A 25,213-nucleotide genomic window follows, 5' to 3' on the forward strand; every position below is an offset into this window, starting at 1 on the left:
TGGTCTCAAGCATTTCGCGCTATCATACATTGCTTACATGTATGGACATTATGAACATGTTTTTACAGATGGTTCCGTGACACAGACCTCTTCCGCGGCTGCCTACACGGTGCCAGGAATGGGGATCGCACAACGGTTCAAGACAGGACACAGGACGTCGTCTACAGCGGCTGAGTTGACCGGAATTCGAGAAGCAGTTCACTGCATACTGCAACAGAGTCTCGAGAAGTGGACAGTGTTCTGTGATTCAAAACCAGCACTGCAACTCATCAGCAATTATATGAATGACAGAACCGCATATAGTCCTCTCCTTTATGACATCATGTCTCTGCTTGCTGAGGCGTGTCATTCCGGGCACACCATCGTGCTGCAGTGGATTCCTGGCCGTTGTGGAATAGCTGGAAATGAACAGGCTGACGCGGAAGCAAAAAAGGCGCACACTGACGGAACCATTGTAAAAATTCATTTTTCCCGGTATGACATCAACACCTTGCTCCATAACACCATTAAAACTTCTACGGCACTACATAGGGACAACCCCGAACATCGACAAGAGCGCCTATATAGACTTGACGCTGGATTACAATTCCGGCTTCCACTTCGGTTGCGGAGAAGCCAGGAAACACTCATTCATCGATTACGGCTGGGTGTGGCATACACCCACCGATACCTTCACAAGATTGGACAAGCACGGGACCCTGAATGTAGCGTCTGTCACACTCTCGAGACAATAGCTCACGTACTTTGCGTGTGCCCTCAATATGCGACCGAACGAAGACAACTCAAATCTACTGTTGACAGCTTGGACTCCCGCCCCTTTTCAGAAGAAAAGCTTTTGGGCGCGTGGAGGAGTGTTGACTGTGCCCAACGTGCCATAAAATCACTTTTGAACTTTTTAAGTGAGACTGGTTTAGACGATCGCCTCTAGAAGCTGTGAGACGTGTAGTCAGTGCGAAATGTGTTTGCGCAAAAACTTTTTGTGGCAAGACTTTTTGTATGGACAAGATTAATCTTAGTGTATTGCGTCTCCAGTGCGCATCCGCATATTGGACAACGTGTATATAGTATCTCATTGTACCATATCATAATCATCCGCCACCTACCTTTCCCTGTATTTCCCACTTCCCCATTCCCCAGTGAGGAGTAGCAGGCTAGAGACACGCTCTCCAGGCCGACCTCTCCTCCTTTCTCTTCATTAAAATCGACTCCTCCTCCTCCTTCCCTTAGCTTGCAAGATTGGTGATGAACGCGGGTTCATCTTCGTACCAGTCTGCTTTATCTCTCATCCTTGCCTCCCTGCTTTCTCTTTATCTTACAATCGATTTTCGCGCTGCTCGTATTTCCCCTTCGCCTATCTTGTACTTCGGATTGATCTTGGAAAATATGAAACCTCGCTGACTTTGAGGTGCATTTGAAAGAGTTTGGTTATACCATGTTATTCTGTTTTCTCCCTGACAATAAAGGGCACGAAAAATGTGAGATATTCGTGGCTTTAAAATTCGGTGAAATCTTATCGTAATTGGCTGGTTATACGCGGATAACAATTGCATGAACGAATGAATAGCTGGAAAACGTAAAACTGGGAACGAACGACTAGTTAGTAATTTAGAAATCGGACCAAATGAACGGGTGATTACATTCAAAATAAATAATATAAGGGTGATTGAACGACTTAGACGGGGAGGAATTTACAAATATAATTGTAACAGCAGGAAAAATAGGATCAGCGTGATAGACGTTCTGTAGCTTGAACAGAATCAAACACAGCGTCATTACACTACGTTATTCGCTTCCTTTGTGTGTGTTTGCCGCTACAACTATTGTGTACTGTTGGTATGTAATATGTGTCACATTCATCTTGAACAGTGTGTGGTTGGCATGGCCACTGTCATACGAATATTAAATCTGTCTTTTCCCTGCAGACCAAGACCCAATCGTGTCTGAAACAACCTTAGAAATAAATAAAATTAAATAAACCAGTAATGTCACTGGAGGATGCCTTCGTTGTTTTTCTTGGTGAAACTACGAAGAACTAAGCGTCATCGTCCACACCTGCCAGTGTAGGTCCAAGCGGTGTTTCACCGGTTCTCGTTTCAAAGAGCTGGATGTCGGACAATGCAGCTTGCTGTAGTACATAGTCACAACACAGATACTTTGGTTGAGACAGCAAGAAAAAAGTCGAATAAAGCGACGATTCGAATAAAACGAATTGATTATTTTGAAGACTTGCAGTGAATAATGATTATATAATTAGATGAATGACTACCCTTGCTTAATTAGTCACATCAGTGTTTGTCCACGTTCATGAGACACAGAGCTAATTACCATGGCATTATTAATGTCAACATGGCAGTTGACAACACACTGTTTATACAAATAAAAGAGTAGAATTACAAGCAGAAGCAAAAGTAGAAGCAAAAGTAGAATAAAAATATATGGCAAGCGTGACTGCATGGTGCTGACACAAGAACACTTTTAAAAATGGACTGCGTTTGACCAACTGAATACAAAGTTGTGCTTAGACCTATATGAAAGTCGGTAACGCTTGAGCAGTGCATTTCTTAAATTCAACATGAATATAAGGAAAATGCTTGTGGGGAAACTTGGTACAATATAGCCAGGCGGCCAAGCACATCTGTTTGTCTTGTGCGATTACATAGGTTTGCAGCACAGTCAACGTTTCGGTGGCTATCATTGCATCTGTTATTATCTTAAGAAAAGTGCCAAGGCCCTCAATTCTACGAATCGGCATATATATATAGTGCAGTTAAAAATTGTGCAATGTAGCACTTGACTTTCACTTGTTTATACCTCGCAATTACACCGCAATCCCCTTACATAAAAGAAAAACTATTGCAAGAAGAAAAAAAAAAGGCTGATGATCTTATTCTAATGTAACTTTAGAACTTGCAGCCGAGTTTCTGGGCAATGCATTACCTTTCAAAATACAATTAGCACACCTCCTACGTTGTTCCATAGGCCTGTGGCGAGAATTCTTTGGCCATTTTGCTTCTTTACGCAACGGCGACGGAAGGGCGTTCGTGATCAACTGCTAAGCAGTGAAGATAGCCCGAGCTCCCAAAGTAACTGCTTGAAAGGCGCTCCCGAGAGTATTGCGACAAGGCGCACCGAGCCGAGAGGGTCTTCCCTCATTATTTCTCGGGGTCGCGCACGCCAGCCAGTCGCCTCGCGCGCTGGAGCCGACGACGACGGTCTGACCGGTCGACGCTACGGCTGGAGCCGGCCGCGCGCTGCCGCGGTCGATGAGCGTCAAAACGAGGCAAAAAGAAGCGAAGAAATCAAAATCGAAGAAGCGGCCGCTCCACGGGATGACCGGTGGCGCCGAGCCACGGAGCGCCCTCTGTCGGCGTCACGGAGAACCGCTGGGAGTGCCAGCGACCGCCATGCTTGCGCTCGGCGAGGGCTGCTGGCAAGCCCACAGCGGCGGCTCGAGCTGCGAAAAGCCAAGCCCTCGGCCCGAACTCGCCTTCGCGCCTACTCCCAAGACGCCCTAGGCCTTCTTTGTTTCGACGGGGAATCGTGTCGTCGCCTTCGCAGCTCAACTCGGGAATTTAGGTCGTCGCTGTGAGAGAGGTGAGTCTCTTGCTTCGCTCGCGATTACCTGCTTCGGGAACTTGACGAAACGCGTTGACATATAGACGGACCGTGCGTGCTGTGCGTGTGTGGTGTCTCTCTCTCAGTCGGCGAATGCGCCTCGACACATTGAGCCGATGCGGAGTGTGACGAAACAAATGTAGCGATCATGTATCGCGCGTAGGGCCTTCTGTTCTCGACCTGTCTCTGTGCAGTATGCAGTTCTCTCGCACCCTTTTTTTCCCCTCCCACCGGCGTCGATTGAGAGCTTCGCTTGTCTCGTAAAGCGTGCTTCACCTCGGTATTGTGAGGCGTGTAAGAAAGCCAGCTGAACCTTTCCCTTTCTTTTTCTTTTTTTTTCTTTCTTTCCTATCAAGAGCTTCATCGTGGGATATCGGTATAGTTTTTTATCGCCTTTAAATTTTGAGTAACCAACACAGCGTAAGTGGTCTGAATTGCTTCAGAAAGAGCAATTATTAGCTGTCTTTCAGTTGCCAAGAGCAAAATATCACAAGATACAGTCCGTGCCGGGTCGAGGACAGCTCATTCATCTATTGGCGAGCGTAGTAACAGATCATTCCACCGGCTCCAATTGCCTGCAGCTGTAAAATGGGCATAGAGCAGCAGAGACGAGCGTTCATAGACCAAGAAATAAAGGTATGTACCTGTTTCTGTGTTTCACGAAATTAGTGTTCTTATAGACTGGGAGACGGTCATAGCGAGCCGCCTCACTATTAATGCGGATGTGCGGTACAAACTTTAGCAGAAATTATCGTCACTTTTCATTAGTGGCATAACTTCATAAATCAATACATTCTGCGCTAAGTCTGCGCGATGCGCTCAATGCAGTCGCCTTTCACCGCTCCATAGTCTAAAAGCGGGTCTTCATTCGCATAAAACTCTATTTTAGCCTTGCGCAGATATAGCTTTTAGATCCGCTGTTATAATATACTGTATACTAAATCTCGGCTATTATACATGTCTTTCGATAACGCATATTTGTTCACGCACTTGTGTGTTTCATTCACGAACATGAGATAACTATCAGGGCAGGGAAATTGAATGAGAAGTTCAAAACAATTCAGCATTCACTAAAACCGGGTTGAGCAAAAGTTGGGCATATATGTTCACCACGCTTTTTGTCGATTCGAACGTTATTTATCTTGTGTGCATAGCCTAAATCCTGAACATACTATTTCTCTCTGCCGACTTTGCATGTCTCTACCCTTATGCACAAAAAATTAATATATAGCAAGATGATGTATTAATGGTGCCTGAATTTGCGACTGTCAGAGGTGTGATCAGTTCAGTTGAGTATACCATAACGTAGCATTTTCTTAGGTATATTAGTTCGCTACTGCGCTAACCGCAAAATTACTTTAAAGTTGCTCGAATATGTTTAATGTTCTTGCCACAAATTCTGTTTCCAGTCTGCAGTTTCACTTCTCAAGCTTAAAATGTGGTACTGTGCATGGATAGCAAGTACGCAGAAAGATGACGCAGGCCGAATCACTTTAATGTATCCTACTATAGTAACAGCAGTTGAACAACGGTAACTTCGTTGTCCAAGAATATATAGATAGCTAAAAAGAAATGCGGCAGGCAGTGTAAGCTATGATCCCATGAAACACAAAGCGACGTAAAAAATGACAAAATTGTTGTGAACAGCAGTTATAGAGTAAACAGAAGCAGTCAACAGACAAGCTTTCTACCTTTAAATAACCGATTACCGCACAAAAGTTATTGTTTCGTCTTCAGACATTCGAATGCGTTGCGCAATTTTCTCGCCACAGGAGCAACGACGAGCATGATTACATGTATTCGCTGAGATTATGCACAACGTCGTGGGTTGGTTGCAAATTGAAGCACCTCTTGCAGCGACGTCTGGCCACAATACATATGCATCTGTAATTAATTGAAGGTAAACAAGGGATATTGTGACAGCGTTATTTTGAGACACGTTGGTCGCGGCGCACGAGTGGGAGTGGGCTCGAACACGACAGTGCTCATTGCGTTCTAACAACCACGTGCACCTTTCGCAGCTAACCAATCGTCTGTGAATGTATACGAGAGTGCTGATGGCAAAAGAACCGCTTTTGTTTTCGTGGGTGGCACTGCTGTCGCTTTGAGTTTCCCGAGTAGCGGCTGGGTATAGAGCATATGTAATTAAAAGAAAGTTTGCTGTAAGCATTCCTTGTGTTCAGCGAAAGCTGTTTTGAGATTGAATTTCATTTAGTTTATTTCAATTGTGTTTTGCTTAAGGGCCCAAAGGCATTACATAAGGGTGCCGCTACCACTGAATTGAAATAATCTGTATTGGTATTGCTTGTACCGCAACCACCGGTTATAACTGGATGCATTGTGCTGGCAAGAGTACCAGCACACTGCTAACACAAATATTTCGTTTTAATTCCTTGATACAGTAATTATTTTCGTTTTCTAGTTTTTCTGTTTTTCCCCTCGGATAGAGAGGCGCAGTGGGTCTAGGTTTCCGCTGTACTCTGCAAGTCTGTCTGGCCGATGATACTCGTGGAACAAATCTAAGCGAAATGAATCTTGGAATTATACCGACCTCCCTGCCTGAAGCTTACGAGGCCATTCCGGTTGTAGTGAATTAGAGAGCCGTATAAAAAAAAAAAACGGAAAGCCATTTTGCACATACAACAGAAATACATATTCAAGAAAGAACGAAATAAAAGCTCCAGTAAACCTAAGCAGCTAACGCAAGAAAAAATAAATAAAATACCGGCATTAGTTAGGCTAGCCACCGCAGAATTAACGTTTCGTAACCTTTTAAATCGGTAACGAAAGATAAAATTGGTTCTGCTCGCTTGACATACGACCCGGGTTCCTTCTTTCACTATAGAGCGGGGTGTGGGGCGGACGTCTATCGGCGCATACGTGGACAGAATTGTCAGGGCGAACAATGAGAATGTGCATCCGTGATCACTCTACGAAAAGTATTACAAAAGGGCACGACTAAATGCCGAAGCGTAGGGTTTGAACACTCGCTATTTTGGCTTCCCTGTAGTAAAGAGCAAATAGTTAATAGGCGCGAACGATGCAATGCTTTTCGCTCTGCGCATTTCAAACAAAAGACGCACTTCATTCAAGCGGCACGAATGCTTCCTTCACCGTGAAAAAAAAGCCCGTCTCATACCGGGTTTTTTACGCAATGCGTTCGAAAGTCCCTAAAATGAGGGAAGCCGAGTTCGTTTAGTGATTTACTCTGGATTAGTTTTACCACAGAGGAACACATTTTAAGATGACCTAGCGCGATCGTGGCTTGATAAGGACGGTCGCTTGACATCCGCATGACGGTGAGGCGCAACCAGTAACGTCTTACGTGGATGGGCGTCGACTAATGGCATGATGCTTTGTACTATGCAGTTGTTCAGTTTCGCTTGTTTGTGTAGAATTGGTAGGAATAAATTACGCTGTAAAATTAGTAGCGTCAAAAAATTTTTTTTAATTTCTGAAACAGTTATGAGCTCCTCGAACAGCGCCCTTCACGTCTTCCACTGGGACCAATCGCATGGCTCTTTTGTTTATATACAGAAAGATAATTAATGTTACTTACATAACCACTTTTTTTTATTACTACATCGAGTAACTTTAATATGTGTGCCTCTGTAGTAAAAGTAATTCAGACAAAATAAGTTAATTACGTCAGTTTCCCTAAATTTAAGGAATTTCGAACGCATTTCGTGTAAAAAGCCGGTACACCAAACTGGCGCAAGGAGTGAGTGCGTTTCCGAGCCTCAAAAGAAGTTTAGAAGAAAAATGTCGCAACGGAAGTTTAAAGACTGCACATGCAACTTTTCAATTGTGAGGCATGCTGCTCTTTCAGTCCTTACACGCATTATCATTATTCGCTTACAAGAGCCAGGGGGAAAAGGAGGCGGCAGCCTTGGAGCCCGCTGTAATATTCATGTAGCCTAACGCACGATGACTGCGCCGCGTTTTACAAAAATAAAGACAAGCGCAAGTCTGACCGCATCACGGGGCGTGTGCTGCATACCGGCTCCTTTCCCTTATTTTTATTCTCTGATCCTATTAGCCACACGCGTTCCACGTGGACGGAAAACAAGTCAATCGGGGCGATCGTATATAACAACGACGACGTTATCACAGTGTACGTTTGTGCAGAAGAACGACTCGGTTTCTTGCTTATCTTTTCAATGCCTTTTGTTTTAAATGGTTTTAACGATTTGCGGCCAGTCGCCGACCGTCCGTCTCTTTTACGAGACTGTCTGTCTCAAGCACGCGCGCGCGATTTGCAGGCCCCGCTCCGAAGGAGGGAGGGGCGACGCTTTAAAATTCGACCCCGCTGACAACAGCTGGCGAGGCTGACGCGCAGAATAGAAGAGCCAGAAAAAGAGCCGCAAGAGAAGCAGGTCGCGAACTTGGTGGCCTCGAGGCGAAGTGTGCGGGCGAGAGTGGGACAGGGAGGGCACGTGAATGACGCAGCGCGTTCCTCCGTGTTGTAGCTGTTCCAAGAGCAAAGACACGCATTCCTTCTGCGCAGTGGTCGACACTGCGCAGCGGGATGAAACGAAAGATTTAAAAAGATGAATAAATAAATGTAAAAAAAAGGGACAAGAGGGGAAGAACGACTGTACGAGCAAGGCCATCAAAAAGCACTCCGTCGCTTCTAAAACGCTGAAGCCTCTTGGAGCCTATGGAAATGGCGTTAGCTTTTTCCGTACGGATGACGAAACATCGAGCTGCTTAATCCTTTGTTTGTTTGTTTCGTAGTTTTCTTTATCGAAGGATGTACATATTCCCATTCTTGGGCGGTTACGCTTCAACGAAATTTACAGCAAAGCTACCATAGGGGTTGGTTGGTTGGTGTGTCACAACTGTACAAGGTATTTGCGCGACATGCATTGCTAAATCACGCAGACGAGACGAGCGAACAATGATCTACAAAGCACGAGCGCGAACTCATAACGATGCTTTATTAGTTCGCACTTATTGTATGCCCACTGTGTTTTGTTCTTTAGCTCAAGCTCTTTGTACGCACTCCGTTTCTCGTTCGTTAGCTCGCGTCTATTGTATGCACACGTCGTATTTTGTTCGTCAGTTAACGACTTGGTTAGTTCGTGGCGCGGGTGGTGGTGGTGTTGCAGCAAGCGTGGGTTGCCGGCAATTGTTCCGCATGAGCAACTCATACATATTTTTATAAAGGACGTGCGATCAGACGTTTATCAACTCCGTGCCTAGAAGAAGAGCAATCGGCAGTCGTACAACTCTCCGCCTGATTACAGCGGGCCCTTCGGTGAGTTCGCGTTTATCGCATGTAGCGTCGTTCGTCTGCGTCAGTATATTTTAGTAACGCTTCTAGCGCAAATACATCTACAACAAAGTTGCAGCGCGATGATTTTGATATTTCGGTTATTTGGTTATTGTATATCAATCTCAAATACTACATCGACCGAAATTTAGTTCGTGTGTTTGCTGTAATTCGCAAGCGAGCGTAAAAATAAGTAAATATGTGCACCTTTCTCAGTTTAAGAAAGGTTTACCATCGACTCTCTCCTGGGCTATTTCCTCGTTATCTGATGTCACAAGATAGCTATTGATTGTTTCCGAGACCACAGAGTCCATCCCTCGCGCTTTACGGTTTTATTTCGTTCCCAGCCACCTTTTCTTTTTTCTTTTTGCATGTGAAATCGTTTTTTTCGTTACTGTGCACGTGGATGAATGCGTTGTATACACCACCTTGGCCACCTTTTTATCGTTCTCCCCATACGAGCACATAGCGACTGACAAGCCTATTCAATCACCGTTCTTTGAACGCCTTCGTAAATCCGAGTAGCTGCCAATAGCTTCATAGCTTCCACAGAATTGCATGGTTCTATAGAAAGACGTCACCATAGGCGCTAGATTGCGAGACGCACTATAGCGTTAAACAAAAAGAAAAAGAAGACAAGAATAATGTGAACGCCTTTTTTTCTCCCCTCTCCGCCGTAACCCGCCGTGGTTGCTCAGTGGCTATGGTGTTAGGCTGCTGAGCACGAGGTCGCGGGATCGAATCCCGGCCACGGCGGCCGCATTTCGATGGGGGCGAAATGCGAAAACACCCGTGTACTTAGATTTAGGTGCACGTTAAAGAACCCCAGGTGGTCGAAATTTCCGGAGTCCCCCACTACGGCGTGCCTCATAATCAGAAAGTGGTTTTGGCACGTAAAACCCCATAATTTAATTTTTTTTTCTCCGCCGTACAGCGTGTTGCAAAGCGGCGTCATTTTTCTACTTTTACCGCCTTTTCCGAACGATTGAAAAGGCACAAATACGGTGTTCCGAGGATGTAGCGCGGACGCAATATCCCACGCGGCACTGGACATGGCAATCGCTCACATACAGGTTAGGTTTAACTTAGGTTAGGTTACACACGCCATCTGCGGACAAGAGTGTCGCCACCGCCTCTCAGAGAGAGCTGGATAACTTTCTAAAGTTAAAATAAGATTGCTGTCCAATATTGAAGACATTCGAGCGCAAAAAAAAAAACTAGGGGAAAAAAAGCGCGTCTGTTCAATTTTGATGCTACGCCAGGCTGTCTGCGGCGTTGACGAAATATGGCGATTTAAAGGGATGAAAGCGCTTGCGTACGGGCATCAACGAGCTACATCCGCTACATTTACGCACCCTTGTGGTCTACTTGCACGTGAGTCTGGGTATAGTTGCGCATGCGCAGAAGGAAACCTACCCGGTGCCGATTGTTGTAGCGGATCGCGCATGACAAGGGTCTGACATTTAGAATTTTCGGGCGAAGAAACAACGCTTCTTTATATGACGAAAGGAGGCGGCAAACGCAGCGCTTGCGTCTGTCGTCTCCTGTCGGCCCGTTGAAAAGCTCTGTTCCTTCGCCCAAGTACGCACCAACCAGGCCAAATTAGAACGCTGTTGACTTTCTTAAAACTTTATGCTGTGCTGAATTGTGCTGAATTTTCGCTGTGCTGAATTCCAAGAGAAGGGAAGCGTAGCAGGGGGCTGCAGAAAGTTAGGTGGGTGGATAAGATTAAGAAGTTTGCAGGGACAACATGGCCACAATTAGTACATAACCGGGGTAGTTGGAGAAGTATGGGAGGGGCCTTTGCCCTGCAGTGGGCGTAACCAGGCTGCTGCTGCTGCTGCTGCTGCTGATGATGATGATGATGATTAATTGTAGCGGACTCTCATATAATCGAAATGCAGTCACCTCTCCTGTGGATGATGATGATGATGATGATGAAAAACGTTTATATGCTCTATTTTGCAGTGATTTTTGCGGCATCAGATGGAGTCTTCCATCTTCTCTCCAGGGTCGGTTCCCCTAGTCCAGGGCTCCGCTGAGGGTAGCTGCCCTGCGTGCACGCCTTACTAGTCCTTGTTGGACTTTCAGGGTGTCGCTGGATAGCATCCTCTCCCACTGTTCCGCACTCGGGTTTTTTATTATGGCTAGCCCTTCTGTTTTCCGGCAAGCCCATGTGGTATGATATAGGGTTGGTTTGTCTCCACACCATGGGCACTTGCTCTCGTACTGCGTGGGGTAGATCTTGCTGAGCATGTTTAGGCACGGGAATGTTCCCGTTTGTAGCTGTCGCCATGCTACGGCGTCTTCTCTGTTTAGTTGTTTGTGAGGGGGTGGGTATTTTTGTCTGATGCCTCTGTAGTAATTGAGTATCTCGGAATAGCTTTGGGCTACCGGCTCGGGTTCCTCAGTGGGGTCGGGAATGTTGGATGCTCGGTTTGTTGCGTGCCCTCGAGCTATCCTATCGGCCTCCTGATTTCCCGTAATGTCGGTATGTCCCGGCACCCAAACTATCGTGTGTTTGGCCTGGTTGTTGACGGTTTTGCCACTTGAGCGGAGGATGCGGAGCGCGCTGTGGCTGATTCTGCCGTTTAGGTAGTTGCGGCATGCTGCTTGTGAATCTGTGAGTATGGTTAAGGACCTGTTGGATCGGTAGCCCTCCGCTGCCGCTAGAGCCACGGCTGCCTCTTCGGCCTCAACTACCGTACAGTTCCGAATTGATGCGCTGGTGATTTCTTTTAGGTCCGAGTTGATCACCGTTGCGACTTTGCTTTTCTTGTGGTTTTTGTCCTGAGTGTAGGTAGCGGCGTCTACGTACACTGTGTCATGTCTAGTTGCCAGTGTTCTTTGTACATACTCTGCCCTTGCTTGTCTTCGTGCCATGTGTAGGTTCGGGTCCATATTGCTGGGTATCGGTGCTACTTTGATGGTCTTTCTGTATTCGTCCGGTATCGTCTCCGTGCTTTGTGTCTCCTTTATGGTAGCTTCACCGCCGTATCTACTCAGGAGTCTTCTGCCCGTTGCCGATAGCCTTAGTCTTTGCATTTGCGCGATTATCTGCGTTTCTTGGAGCTCCTCGAGACTGTTGTGTAGCCCCAGGGCCAGGAGTTTGTCGGTCGATGTTGACTGCGGTAGGTGGAGCGCCGTCTTGAGGGCTTTCCTCAGGATTGCGTCCGCTTGTTGCATTTCGTGCTTCGTACAGTGGTAGTACGGGAGGCTATACGTCACTCTACTGACCACCAGGCTTCTGACCAGTTTGAGTGTGTCTGCTTCCTTCATGCCGTGTCTTTTTCGTGAGACCCGCGTTATCATGCGGGCCACTTGGTTGGCTGCAGTTTTAAGTAGTGTTAGGGTGTGGGTACATCGTTGGTTCGATTGTATCCACATTCCTAATATCCTGATGAGCGTCTTCTCCGGGATTGGCTGTCCCTCGAGGTGGATGTTCAACTTCATGTTTACTTCCTCTGGGACGGTGCGATTCTTCTTGCCTCGCCATACTCTTAGGAGCTCGGACTTCTCCGTTGAGCAGGCTAGGCCTCTTGCCTTGACATATTTCTCTACGCATGTCGCAGCTTCTTGTAATCTTTCTTCCTTTTCCCTGAGTGAGCCTTTGGTGACCCATACAGTGATATCGTCGGCGTATATGGCGTGGCGTACGCCGTCGATTTGGTCTAGTTGTTGGGCCAGTCCTATCATAGCAACATTGAACAGGATGGGTGAGATGACCGATCCCTGCGGTGTGCCTTTGTTTGGGGTGTTGAACTTTTCGGATCTCAGCTCGCCCAGGCGATTGTTGCTGTTCTGTTGGACAAAAATGCCTTGACGTAGCTGTGTATTTTCATGCCACAATTTAGGTTGTCTAGTCCTGTCAGGATGGCTTCGTGGCTTACGTTGTCAAAGGCGCCTTTGACGTCCAGTGCCATGATGATGTGCTCTCCGTTGAGCGGGACATTGCTCAGTACCTCTTCTCTGATTTGCAGCAGTACATCTTGGGTCGAGAGCCTGGCTCTGAAACCAAACATGCTGTGGGGGTACAGCTCGTTTTCTTCCATATGATTTTGTAGCCTCCTCGTAACCACTCTCTCATAGATCTTGCCTAGACATGATGTAAGAGAGATTGGTCTGAGGTTTTCCACTTGAAGTTTCTTGCCTGGTTTCGGGATCATGATGACTTCCGCGTGTTTCCATTCTTCTGGTACTGTTCCCGCTTGCCAGTGTCCATTGAGATATTCGGTTAGCTTTTCGACTAGCTCGTCTCCGAGGTTGCGGATGAGCGCGTTTTTGATCTTGTCCGCACCTGCGGCTGTGTTCTTTGTTGCGCTTCTTATCGCCGCGTACACCTCTTCCCGGGTGATGGGTCTATCCAGCCTTCCATTTTCTTCTCCTTTGTAGCGCTCTGTGTAGGCTGCTGGGTCACCGTCGCCGTAGCACTTTTTGCGTACTTTGTCCAAAAGTTCCGAATCTGTTCCCTCGTACTGGTGCACCAGTCGGTATATGACTTTGTTATTTTCGGTCTTTGATTTTGCCGGATCTAGGAGTGCCTTCAGTACACGCCATGTTTTTGCAGTGCTCAAGGTTCCGTTTAGAGAGTCACTAAATTGTTGCCAATTTTGCTTCGCTAGCTGCGCTGCGTATTCTTCTGCTTTTTTCGTGATTTCCGCGATCTTTAGCTTGAGCTTTCTGTTGTATTTCTGCCTTTTCCACCTTTTTGTGAGCCCCCTTCTGGCTTCCCATAGTCTGAGAAGTCTAGAGTCCACGTCCGGCGTCTGCGGCGTACGCTCAATTTCTTTGGTGAATTTGCGTTGTGTTTCTTTGAGCATGTTCCCCCAGTCTGTTATAGATTCGATGCTTTTTATTGTATCGCCACATGCTTCTCTGAACGCTTTCCAGTCCGTTATGTTTGCTTTCCCTATTTGTCGTCTAATTTTGTCTGCTATTGCGATTTGCGTCTTGAGGATATAGTGGTCGCTACCTAGGTTTTCCATTAGGTTGTCCCACTCCGCTTGCCTAGTTCTTTTGACGAACGTGAGATCGGGGCACGTGTCCTTGTTCACGCTGTTCCCGATCCTCGTAGGGGTATCGACTTCCGTGATGAGTTCACACTCGATATTGTCAGCTGCTTCGGTTACCGCTCTTCCCTTTTGATCCGTTCTCGTGTATCCCCAGCTCTCCTCTCTGGCGTTGAAATCTCCCAGTATGACTAGTGCATTTCCTTTAGCCAGCTTGTCTGCTCCTTTGAACTGCGCGTCGAATTTCGCCCTGCTTTGTCTCGGGGGGCTGTATATATTTACGATGAATATGCTTCCTCCCTTCCTTTTCTTTTTTGGTATGATCTCGACTATTACGTGCTCTACGTCTGTGTCGGCTATCCTGTCATGGCTTATAGCGATGAGGGTTTTGTTGACTAGGATTGCCGTTCTTCTCCCTTCCTCCGGATTCTTGTAGCACGTGTAGCCCTGTAGTGTTGGGGTAATCCCTGTTTGATAGTTCAGAAGAACGAAAAATGGTCCTGATATTTGCTTCAAGGTAAAATCCTAGCAGATGGCGAACCTTGTTGTCACATACCTTGAGAAGAACGGGTTTACTTTACTGCGAGCACTTGGCTCAACGCTTCCGATAGGGCTGATCAATCGTGGGCCTATATGAGAAACGTGCTCACTGTTCTTTTTTCCTTTGAATTTCTCTCTCTCTCTCTCTCTCTCTCTCTCTCTCTCTCTCTCTTTTTTTTTTTTTACGGAATATCAAATACTTCAGGTGGCAGTGTTGTCACTTGCATGGGAATGACTGTGCCCAGACAGACCCAAAAACTGGTACTAAGCACTAAACACTTTCTTAGGTGAACTCCTCAAACCAAGACACAGTAAGATGGCGGAGACAGAAACTAGCGCTGTCGTCAGTCATCAAATCGAATGACGCCGCTATCATGCTGTCCTCTATTTATGTAGGGGCATCATTGTACATTTTATGTAGGCTATACACTGAGATAACTGCGCTCGCTCGAGGACGTCCTATACAGTAATCGGTTCTCGCGCGTGCTCTCTGATAAGGTGGGATCGTATTTCTACATGCGGCTACAACACTCGAGCTGCACTGCCGGCCTGGAATGTCGGGATAATCTCGCGCGACGACATAAATGTGACAATGTGTGTCACGTGCGACCCGACAAAATGTACACTACAATGTGCAGTTTCCCGATCCGAGAGTGCGTAATCTAATCTCGTCGATCCTTCTATCTTTCCTTGGATAGCGCGGTTAATTCTTTCAACAGCGCAGTTACTCCGAAATTCAATATATTACCTTAAGAGAGAGAGAGAGAGATTACTGAAAGCTATGCAGACACAACGGAATATCCTCAGAATGTCCTAAAATCTTTCGTGAGGAATGCGCCGGCTTAATGTTTCTGTAGCACTCTCTCCCCGGACCAATGTTCAAGGGACACTGTCCACTCTGTTCAGTGGGATGATCGCGGAAACGCATCATAGCTACATACTGCACCGAATTCTTGTGGATAAGGCAAGGGTGGCTGAGTTTCCAGCGGAATTCGCTGGCGTATCTGCGGCGTCGCGACGCAATACGACTGCGAAAACCAGTCGCAGCTACACACACACTCGGGAACACACGGCTCTCGCATCACGAATTGCGTTGCGCAAACCTAGCAGGCTGGTCGTTTAGTTTCCGCCCGGCTTTGACGCTCTGTTGAGACCGCTGCACCTTCTCTCGACGCACCCTTCGTACCTCACGTACAATTCAAATGAAAAACGGAAATAGGCGAAGCCTTGAAACTGAGCTCGAACTTCGCTTTCGATTATTCAGCCTCTCTGTTTTTGTTTTTTTTTTTCTCTACTCGTTTCGACTCTTGAGAAAATACGCCCCAACATTTACTCGATTCTAAGCACATTTCGGTATGATCACATCTCCTCCCGCTTCCGTCCACTACTACTTTCGTAACGAAAGGGAGAAAGTAAAATAATTTCTTTCATTTAGCGTTCGACAATGCTACGTAGAAAGGTATTTTGTTGCTGCTATAGTTTTCTCGCCCTTGCGCTTAGCGCGCGGGCACAGATACACAAATCTTCATAAAATATTTCATTCCACACACTCCAGGCATACCATAATCTCGCGAGAACACATATCTTTTGTGTGTGATCTCATGTGAAGATGCAATATATTCCTGGACGTGGGAGTTAACTACGTGAAACACGGAATTTATTCCTATGGGGCCGCCGAGCACGAACACGCAAATGGAGCTTAGTCCGCGTTCCTTTCGTAGGTTCGCGTGTTTCTCGTTTCTGGTGTTGGAAAGAAGAGAAAAATGAACATTTGCTGCCTGCTTTTATACGTGAGCTCTGCTCGCTCTGCGATGATTAGCGCCGTGGCAAATGGGACGTGATCTACGCGGCGCGAGAGAGAGTCGCTTCTGCCGGCGTGTTACGCGCCTCTCATTTCGCTGCCCATATGGGCCCCCAATTTCGCGCATACTTTCTTAAATATTCTGCCTGCTCGAAAAATTCGTGTCTCCTTGGAACGCGAGAATTTGCTCTTCTCGCTCGACGCGTACTGTGAAACGTCTTGCAGCCGTAAAATGTTCATTGCGAGGCCCCAACGTTGTACCTAATCTAACCTAGCCAACGCGCTTCGTTCGAAAAAGGTTGGTTAATTTCCTTCAAAAACGTTCCTCTGTGCTTGGCAGTGGGTTTATATTGTTTGCCCCGTGCCAAGAAGAACTTATCTGACACTATGGAATTACGTTTGCGATTCGCTGTACAGCCATACCGAATGTATATATACATCCCACGTGTGCTAACGCACCCTCTCCCCTCCCCTGCCCATTCTTTTTCTTGCGCCATTTGCAATCAAGTTGTTGTGCTCGAATCCGACGAACGCTCCGCGACACCGCTGTTTGATATATATGTTAATGCCGTCAAAACGACACCGCTAATGATGCCAGGCATGCACGCCGCTGTTTTATTATTTGATAGCAGTGGCGGTCTTCTACGAAATGAGGCTCGTTCCTTGCCGCCCCAATTTCTACGTGCACTTACACTTCCGCCGTCTACATTTTTTGTTTCATTTCATCTCACGCAACGACGTGCGCATTTTCTTTGCGTCGAGAAACCATGTAGAAACCTGGTTCATTATGAGCGTAGTACGTCAACTTCGTGCGGCGCAGTTTTTGTAAATTCTGGAACGATGTATAAGCGGAGGGTGCTCTGGTCGATCGAAAGGGAGTAATATATGTTCCGTTCCGACTAGGCTTTCACTTAATATCGTGAAAAAGCGATACGGCAGGTTGTATAAAGCCGAGATATAAACTAAATGGATGTATATTTCACATCTGGCACAAATGAGCTCCGCGGGGACACATTAACTGATCTCGACTAAAGCCAGGGCGATCTTCTTCATATCGGTCCCGGGTGTATCATTTAGCATCCGGACACCCAGCGATGTGTGTGCGTCAATGCTAGTTTGTTTCGCACGCGCGCGTGAGGTCCCGTACTTTCGTAGTTCTATAATTTGGCGATATATATTACCGTTAAGCCTACGACTCCCAGAAGTTAAGTCACATCGGCGAATAATGTGCAGAGATTCTTGCGAACACCGCACCACACAGAGAATATATATATATATATATATACTTTCGCTGACACGTCGGTGCACTGCCATGGAAACGAATTAGGTGCCCTGGTCACGCATGATTTTCCCGAGTAGAAAAATTTAACTTCACGAAAGTAAGAGCTATAGGGTAGGTTGATCAGCGGACGAACTCCCACAGCTGTACGAGTTTGGAGAGCTTTATTCTGTGAATTCAAAACAAAACAGAGCAATGTAAAATGGAATGCCCTCGCTGTCCACAAATTTCTATGATAACACATCGCTTTTCTCTGTTCGTATGTTCACGAATCATGTAGCGGCATTCACGTAACGTACGTGTCTTTCTTTATGTTGCTCTTTTTTTTTGCACCATGCTTTCTCGCAACTCAGAGAAAAAGAGCTTCGTTTATAAAATGCGTATAATTTTGACTTTTATTTTGTTTCACTGTTCTTCTATAACTCTGTTTTGTTATTACTGCATTGTGTATACGGTGTTGCATTGTACAACTTGAGCTCCTTTTATATAGAAATCATGTTTTGTTCTTTGTTTATAAACTGATTTGTTTGTCACGACGGTACCGGCTTTCCTCCTGCGACGGTTTCTCGCGTCCCTGATTTTCTGAAGCAATCTGCAGATTTCTCTGCATTACACGCGACTCTGTTCTTTGTCTGTCTAGTATTTGCTAAATAACGTGTTTATCACTAAAAAAAATACGAACACAAAAGCGCATATACACGGCCAACGACACGAGTGGTGGTCCACTTGTGTTGGTCATTTTACTGCAGACATGTCCTTCCTGCACTGCTGCACAGATCTGTTGAAACAGAGCATGCTGGTTTTGACAGCACTGCACGATTCTTTGGGGACAGTTTGCATGCGCAGCATAGCGGGCTTCGATTCGGTTAATGACGCCACTCGGATGCCATGGAGGAGGGGAAGAAAGCAAATATGCACAATCGATTTTCCCGTCACCGTCGGGCGTGTGTGGCGCATAGTTTTTTTCTACGTTGTCGACACTGTGTATTCAGACGCAATCATCGCCTGTATGGGGCTCCGGGCTCGCGTGTCGAAGCATTCGCGGCGTCGTCGAACACCCGCTGCGAGACGTTACGCGGTGACAGGTGGTCGTTTTCGGCTCGTGTTTACCGGAGACCCGTGGCTTCGAGGCGACGACAGGGCCCCGGACAGAGGCGGGTAGGCGTCGCTCACCGGGCGACGCCTACGACCGGCGGCGTCCGGCGTTGCCTAGCAACCGTGGGAGTGAAGGAGAACAGGGCGTAGGAGGCGTAGGAGCCGAAATGGCCAAAGAAGGGTGGGCGGGTTGTTTGCCTCTCAATGGGCAAATAACCTGATAAGCATCGTGGTACGAACACGAGCGAGACGCAACTTGACCCACGTCTTGCGTTGACAGTAACATTAAAGAACAGTAAACGGCTGTCGGCCCGTCGGTCGGTCGGTCGTGTAGGATAAATAAATAAACAAAGAAAGAAAGAAATAAGCCATCACGCTACGCAGATTCTAAGAGTAAGGACAGCATCCTTAGGCCCACTACATGGGCTTTGTTCACGCCAGAGATGCCAGTCCCATGCATCTGCATAAGGTAGCATGTGAAGTCACCAGCGGGCATAGAGGAGGAGGATAAGTAAAACTGCACTGAGCAAGGGCTTTCCAAGTTCCAGATTTATGAAGTAGTTAGAAGACATGAGTAGTAGTGTTAGCAGAATTATTTTGTAGAAAGGGTAAGAACTGACCCAGCGCACATAGCTAACGCCCTTACAAAACAGGGCACGGTGTGGCACAAAGGCTGAAGCATAATGAAGCATGAGGCATTCATATAGCATAACATTTCTGGGACGCAGCTGTGTCCTATATACAGGGTGTCCCAGCTAATTTAGCCAGAATTGAAAAATGTGCGAATGCCAAGTAGATGGACAGAGCCAAGGTAATGTGATCTGCCATTGCTTGGAGATGCTCAAATTACTTTTTCATTCCACCTATTTAGATGATTAGTCTTAATTAATTATTCCACTTCTCAGATATTAAAATTAGATGAAAAGTGTCAATGAGAAAATTGTAGAGCGACATGAAAAACTCGCGATACAGCTTTCTGTTGCTCAATACGTGTATACATAAAAGTGTTTTTCCGGACGTGAGAGAAGCTCACACATGCCCGCCAAATTTCCGCGCGACTGGCCGCTGGAGGCACTTTTCATGTATACGCGGGCTTCTTTCACGCTCGGAAAAACACTTTTATGTAGCACATACTGAGCAAGAGAAAGCTGTATCGGGAATTTTTCATATTGCTCATGTTTTTTTCATTGACACATTTAATCTAACGATAAAGTTTGAGAAGTTGATTAATTAATTAAGACTAATTATCTAATTAGACGGAACAAAAAAATCTGAGTATGTCCAGGCGATGGCAAACAACATTATCTTGGTTTTGTCCAGCTCATACGAGGCATTTACATATTTTTAAGGTTTGCCTCAAGTTACGCGGGACATCCTCTATATAGAACACAGCTATCTCTCTCTCTCTCTCTCTCTCTCTCTCTCTATATATATATATATATATATATATATATATATATATATATATATATATATATATATATATATATATATATATATATATATATATATATATATATATATATATATATATATATATATATATATATATATATAGGCAGACGAGCGAATGTTAAGCGCACGGGAAACGCAGACGACAACGGAAAAGGAAGCTACCCGTCTTTGTGCTGTTGGAGTGGCATGGTTCCTTCGTCGTCTTCGTTTAAGTACCGCTCCGGGCCTCTGCACTTTGTCTTCTTCTTTATTTGTTATTATTTATTGCAGAGGACACTGTCGCAACAAATCAACGCCGGAACTCGACACACGAAATGCTCAGTTGGCAGGGAATGGACTCCCTTAACGGAGCGCATTTTCCGACGCAGATGGCCTGAGCAGGCTACGGACAAAAAAGCGAGAAAGCTCTTCTTGATGAACGCCCGACGAAAAGACAGAAACGGGACAGCGAGGAAAGCTTTGTTCCTTCACGGTTACTGGCGAATTCTATCGCAATTCGTCATGTTAGTTGTACTGCTTTTTTTGCGGCTGTCTTTTGTTGAAATTGAGTTTCCTTTGATTTGATTTCGTCCTCGTTTGGACAGACAAGAAAACTTCTTGTTCGTTCAGTTACTGTCCGCCTCCGGACATGGCTTATTTTCGCGACATCACAGTGTGAACTGGGACTTCGTGTCTTGATTGTCGTACGATTGACGCCCACAGTTTACTGGGACATAGTTTTTTTTTTTTTTTCGCGTCTAGCAATAAGGTAAAGTCCTGACTAGCGTAAGTTGTTCGTGAGGCTCATGCTGCTTTCATGTTTTATTCACTACATTGTCAAAATATAAGAGAAAGAGAGGAGGGTACACTATAAACTACCGCGAAATCAAATAAACTGCAGCATTTCTCGCTCTTGTCAAGCCAGAGTAAATGTTCCAGCCGTTCTATTCATGGCAAGGGGGAAAAAAGAGATATAGTACTACCGCGTTTGTCATCTTGACAAATAGGTATGCACCCACTCTACGAGACGATGAAATGCAACCACCGTATATGCAGCTTTTCCAAGGTTCCGTGCGACGCGAAATGGACCAACGAGATGAGAGGAAGTCAGCAAGTAGGCAAGCAAGAAGAGCCAGAAATGTTTCTCCGGTAGCCAGAATCCTCTTTGACTTACATTGAAACGACTAGCACTAGCTATTGTTTATGTCACCGTTTATCCTCTCATCTGTCGAGGTGCTGGTTTAGCTACAGTCGCATATTTTCATTCCACGATCGCAATGTAGTCCAAGAAGATAATTTTTATGCTCGTTTTCCGGCCACCAATGCTTGCTCTTCCGATGCTCTAACCCTTCTTCGTTCGATCTACCATAGTGCAGTTGAAAGAAAGCTTCACGGCTGTACTATAAGCACAGTTTGGACCATCTTATTCAGAGCTTTGAGTGCACGTCCACTGTAAACGTCTTCGTAGTACCGGAGTCGTTTGATAAAACGTTATCAAATGACTTTGGCGGTGCTGTTTGTTTCGGCGCGCGTGCGCGATAGCTTTGAAGCTACATGTACTGCATGTACGATGAATGGCATGCGCGAAGACGAGTCCAGGCAATGGACAGCGCATGTCCCGCTGTCATTTGATCTGTCTTCGTCTTCGTGGTGCTGTTGATTGTGGATTGGCTGCACAACCCATAGCGTTCGGATCAACCTGCAAACAATAAGAAGGTTGTACAGATGCGTGGTACGAGTAATTTAACGAGGAATTTAATTTAAGTGCGCTGAAAAAAAGAAACATGGCGAGCTGTTTTTGCGCAGACACTGACTCACAACACCTAAGACGACGACGACGCGACGACGACGCCTCGTTGCCAAAAACTGTGAAATCTGTGAAATCCGTGAAAACCTTTACTCTGCCTATCAGAAAGATAAGAAGCGCGTTACACTATACCTACTGCAGCCACTACTTTCAAACAAAGTTTACTTTGGGCCATGAAACAAAGGCTCAGTAAATATCAACGCACGGTTACAGAAACAGAAGCGCCGGCTTTGACCTTGTCTCTCTAGGAATGCATAACTCACGCCCAGCCGTCACATTGCGGCTCCGGCTTCGTTTATCCCGGGGAACTAGTTCCTCTCTGTGCCGATCGCGCCGAGCTGTCGCCTGCGCGTCTGGACCTCATATGATAACATTCGCGGTTGTATCCATTTCCCTCGGGAAACCGCCCTCTAGTATAGGCCGTTCCAAGACAGGCCCTGCTGCCATCGTGTCTGAAATATGGGCTCACCCACCAAATTGGAGCTCTGCTGACAACCTGATTCATCTATCATCCACCTGCCACTCGAATACAATGTTGCAACTTCTGCTGGATTTCTCACCATCTTCGTCTTTATTTGTTCTTCGCTTGCTCAACTTATCTTCGAGTAACACAATCACAGCGCATGAGACGGGAACAATATAGACACGCACGGCGCTGTTTTTTTCCAACAAGAAAAAATAGAAGCTCATCGCTGTGTGCGTCTTTCTATCTCGCCCTCGTCTATTGTGCCATGCTTGTGTAACGATCAATTAGCAACACGCTCAACCCTCTAACGTTGTTAGTTTACAGGTCTTCCTACAATTATGTTATCAATATTTCTTTTCAAAGCTTTAAACGTAGAAAAACGTGAAGGTAGATCTCTTTAGGACCCGTAATAGATAAATACGCGATACACTATTCAGGCTAAACTAATGAAGAGTTTAAAAAAGGCAATAAAGACAAACATTCCAACACACACCAAACACACAAACATAAGTCATAAGCACACGAATAAGGCCACCATATATACGGGCATTAACACCATCACTGTAGTCCAGTATAGGTGGGACAGCTGTCGACTACATAGGAGTCTCTTTCATGCGTACATACGTATACAGCATCCCTATATGCACAGAAACCTGACCGCAAGGGACAACACGGACGCTGTCTCAATACGTCGGAAGAATAGCGAGAGAGAGAGAGAGAGAGAGATTGTGTCATTGTATCCTCAAGTTGGTGCACAAAGACACTTGTTCTTTATCGCCCAAGTACGAGTGGACGACCGGTTATTGTGTACGCACACACATGTGCTTGTGTATGTGTGCGTGTATGCGTGTGTGCACGCGTGTTATTTCGGTCGCGTTTACAGCGAAGCTCCCTTTTCGTGCGACAGAGGCTGGCGTGCGCCGGCGCGCTCGGAATCAATCAGCAACGCGACTTGAGTCGGGGTCCGGAATTCCTGCATGGAAGAGTAATTATCAATGATTACAAAATGAAGTTACCTTGCGTACTACTCACACGAATGAACAGCACTTTCTCTGCGCGGGTTTAGAGCGCAGATCGCCCGTTCCTGGGTTCAGAGTCGGCGTCGGCGTAACCGCGCGAACGCGCGCGTGCCACTGCTCGCGCGTTCGTCGTCGTCTTCTTCCACATCTGGCTCCGATGCTGCTCATCATGCGAGCGTTCCCATACAGTGCCCCTCCCTCTGTGAAGTGGCCCACGGCCAGTCGGTGCGGTGATTTCTTCCTCAAATTCTTTGCCTCAATATATCGCGGAATGAAAACACGCATAAAGCTGCGCATTTCGCGTTAGAGAGTATCGTAATCGTAGGGCATTTTTTTTTTCTTTAGCCAGTTATGCGTATTTCTTTTTTCTCGCGTCTTGTTTCACCAGCTCCCCCTTGGAGGTCATCTAGGAGTTTGTACAGCTACAGTGGTAAAGAGCAGCCAGAAACGCAGAGGCAGCCTGCGTGGGAGCCCCAAAACGACCGTATGACCCGTGCGCCGGTGAGAACTGAAAGTAAACAGACTCCCACTGTACTACCGAAGCGTGTGAGAACTCACTTATGCAGCTTGGCTGTCTTTGATGCATCGGCACCCATCTGCGAAATATCTTTTCTTGCTCGATCACGTGTTCACGGAAGCTATCTCATCTTCTAATATTTTCACTTTCCGCTGTGTAAGTAGCCAAACGGATGCTCATCCGGTTTCTTTTCTTGAGGAATCCACGCTACCTCTCGCGTCCAGCTTATGTACTTACCGCCTTCTCACCTATGCCATATATATCGCGCGTTTGCTTTGCGTTGAATAATGCGTTAATAATGATTTTGAATAATGCCAATAATACGAGGCGCAACTGGCAGGTCATTAACGAATTCTTAAATAATAAATGCCGTGAGCATGTAACAAAAATAAAAGCTGAGACACATACATACTGCCACCCAGCTGATATCGCGAATGCCTTCAGCGAGTATTTTAGCAGTACTTGCGATTCTCAAACAGATCCCCCATTACCGACATTGCCTCGTCATCTTCATTCTTTTTACTTGCGACCTACGAATGCAAAGGAAGTTCTTCATGTTATATCTTCGCTTAGGTCTACTGGACCTGGCCTAGACTCTGTTCACCCATCACGTATCAAGTTAGTTTCTAATGAACTGTCTCCTATCATAGCCGATATTGTTAACAAAATGTTTAAAGCAGGCATATTTCCCAGTTCTCTGAAAGTTGGTAAAATAACACCTGTTCTCAAAAAAGGCAATCGTGAATTTCTGAATAACTACAGGCCTATTTGTATTCTTTCATTTTTTCAGTAAAATCATTGAACGACTAGTTCATACACGTTTATCATCCTACCTAGCAAAATTTAATCTACTATCACCTAAACAGTATGGCTTTCGGCAGGGTTGCTCAACTGAGCTTGCGCTTCTAACCTTTGCCGACAAAGTCAAGAAGGCAATCGACCAAGGCCTGCTGGTTGGAAGTGTATTCATAGATTTAACAAAAGCCTTTGACACCATTAATCACAAAATTCTAATACATAAACTTGAATCTTACGGCATAACTGGCCCAGCACTTCAGCTTATTTCTAGCTACCTAACTAATCGTACTCAAGTTGTTCAGATTGACGGCAAACTCTCATCTGCTAAGAACATATATCAAGGCGTTCCTCAGGGCTCGATCCTTGGCCCGCTGCTGTTTCTGCTATTTATCAACGACCTACCTAATGTTCTAACCACTACAGACTGTATATTATATGCAGACGACACCACTATTTTTACTTGTGCTAACGATGTCGACGAGCTACAGCAAAATGTTAACGTTGATCTGCATAACATAACTTCCTGGTGTCAAAAGAACATGTTGTGCATCAATCCTC

The 25,213-nt window shown here is 46.0% G+C and overlaps 1 protein-coding gene across 5 annotated transcripts in view; it reads left to right on the forward strand.

Moving 5' to 3' along the window:
• Positions 1 to 3,136: 3,136 nt before the first annotated feature.
• The window catches only part of LOC135897627 (blood vessel epicardial substance-like), a 107,755-nt gene continuing 85,678 nt past the window's right edge, over positions 3,137 to 25,213 (forward strand). For 2 of the 5 annotated variants that reach the window (XM_070539175.1, XM_070539174.1), the window contains exon 1: positions 3,138 to 3,594. The gene's annotated coding sequence lies outside the window, so the exon portion shown is untranslated. Of the gene's footprint in view, positions 3,595 to 3,647; positions 4,252 to 25,213 lie in introns of those variants that run through there. The other 3 variants (XM_070539172.1, XM_070539176.1, XM_070539173.1) reach the window with 3 other exon arrangements.

The sequence above is a fragment of the Dermacentor albipictus genome, chromosome 5, assembly GCF_038994185.2.
Source record: "Dermacentor albipictus isolate Rhodes 1998 colony chromosome 5, USDA_Dalb.pri_finalv2, whole genome shotgun sequence".
NCBI lineage: Eukaryota > Metazoa > Arthropoda > Arachnida > Ixodida > Ixodidae > Dermacentor > Dermacentor albipictus.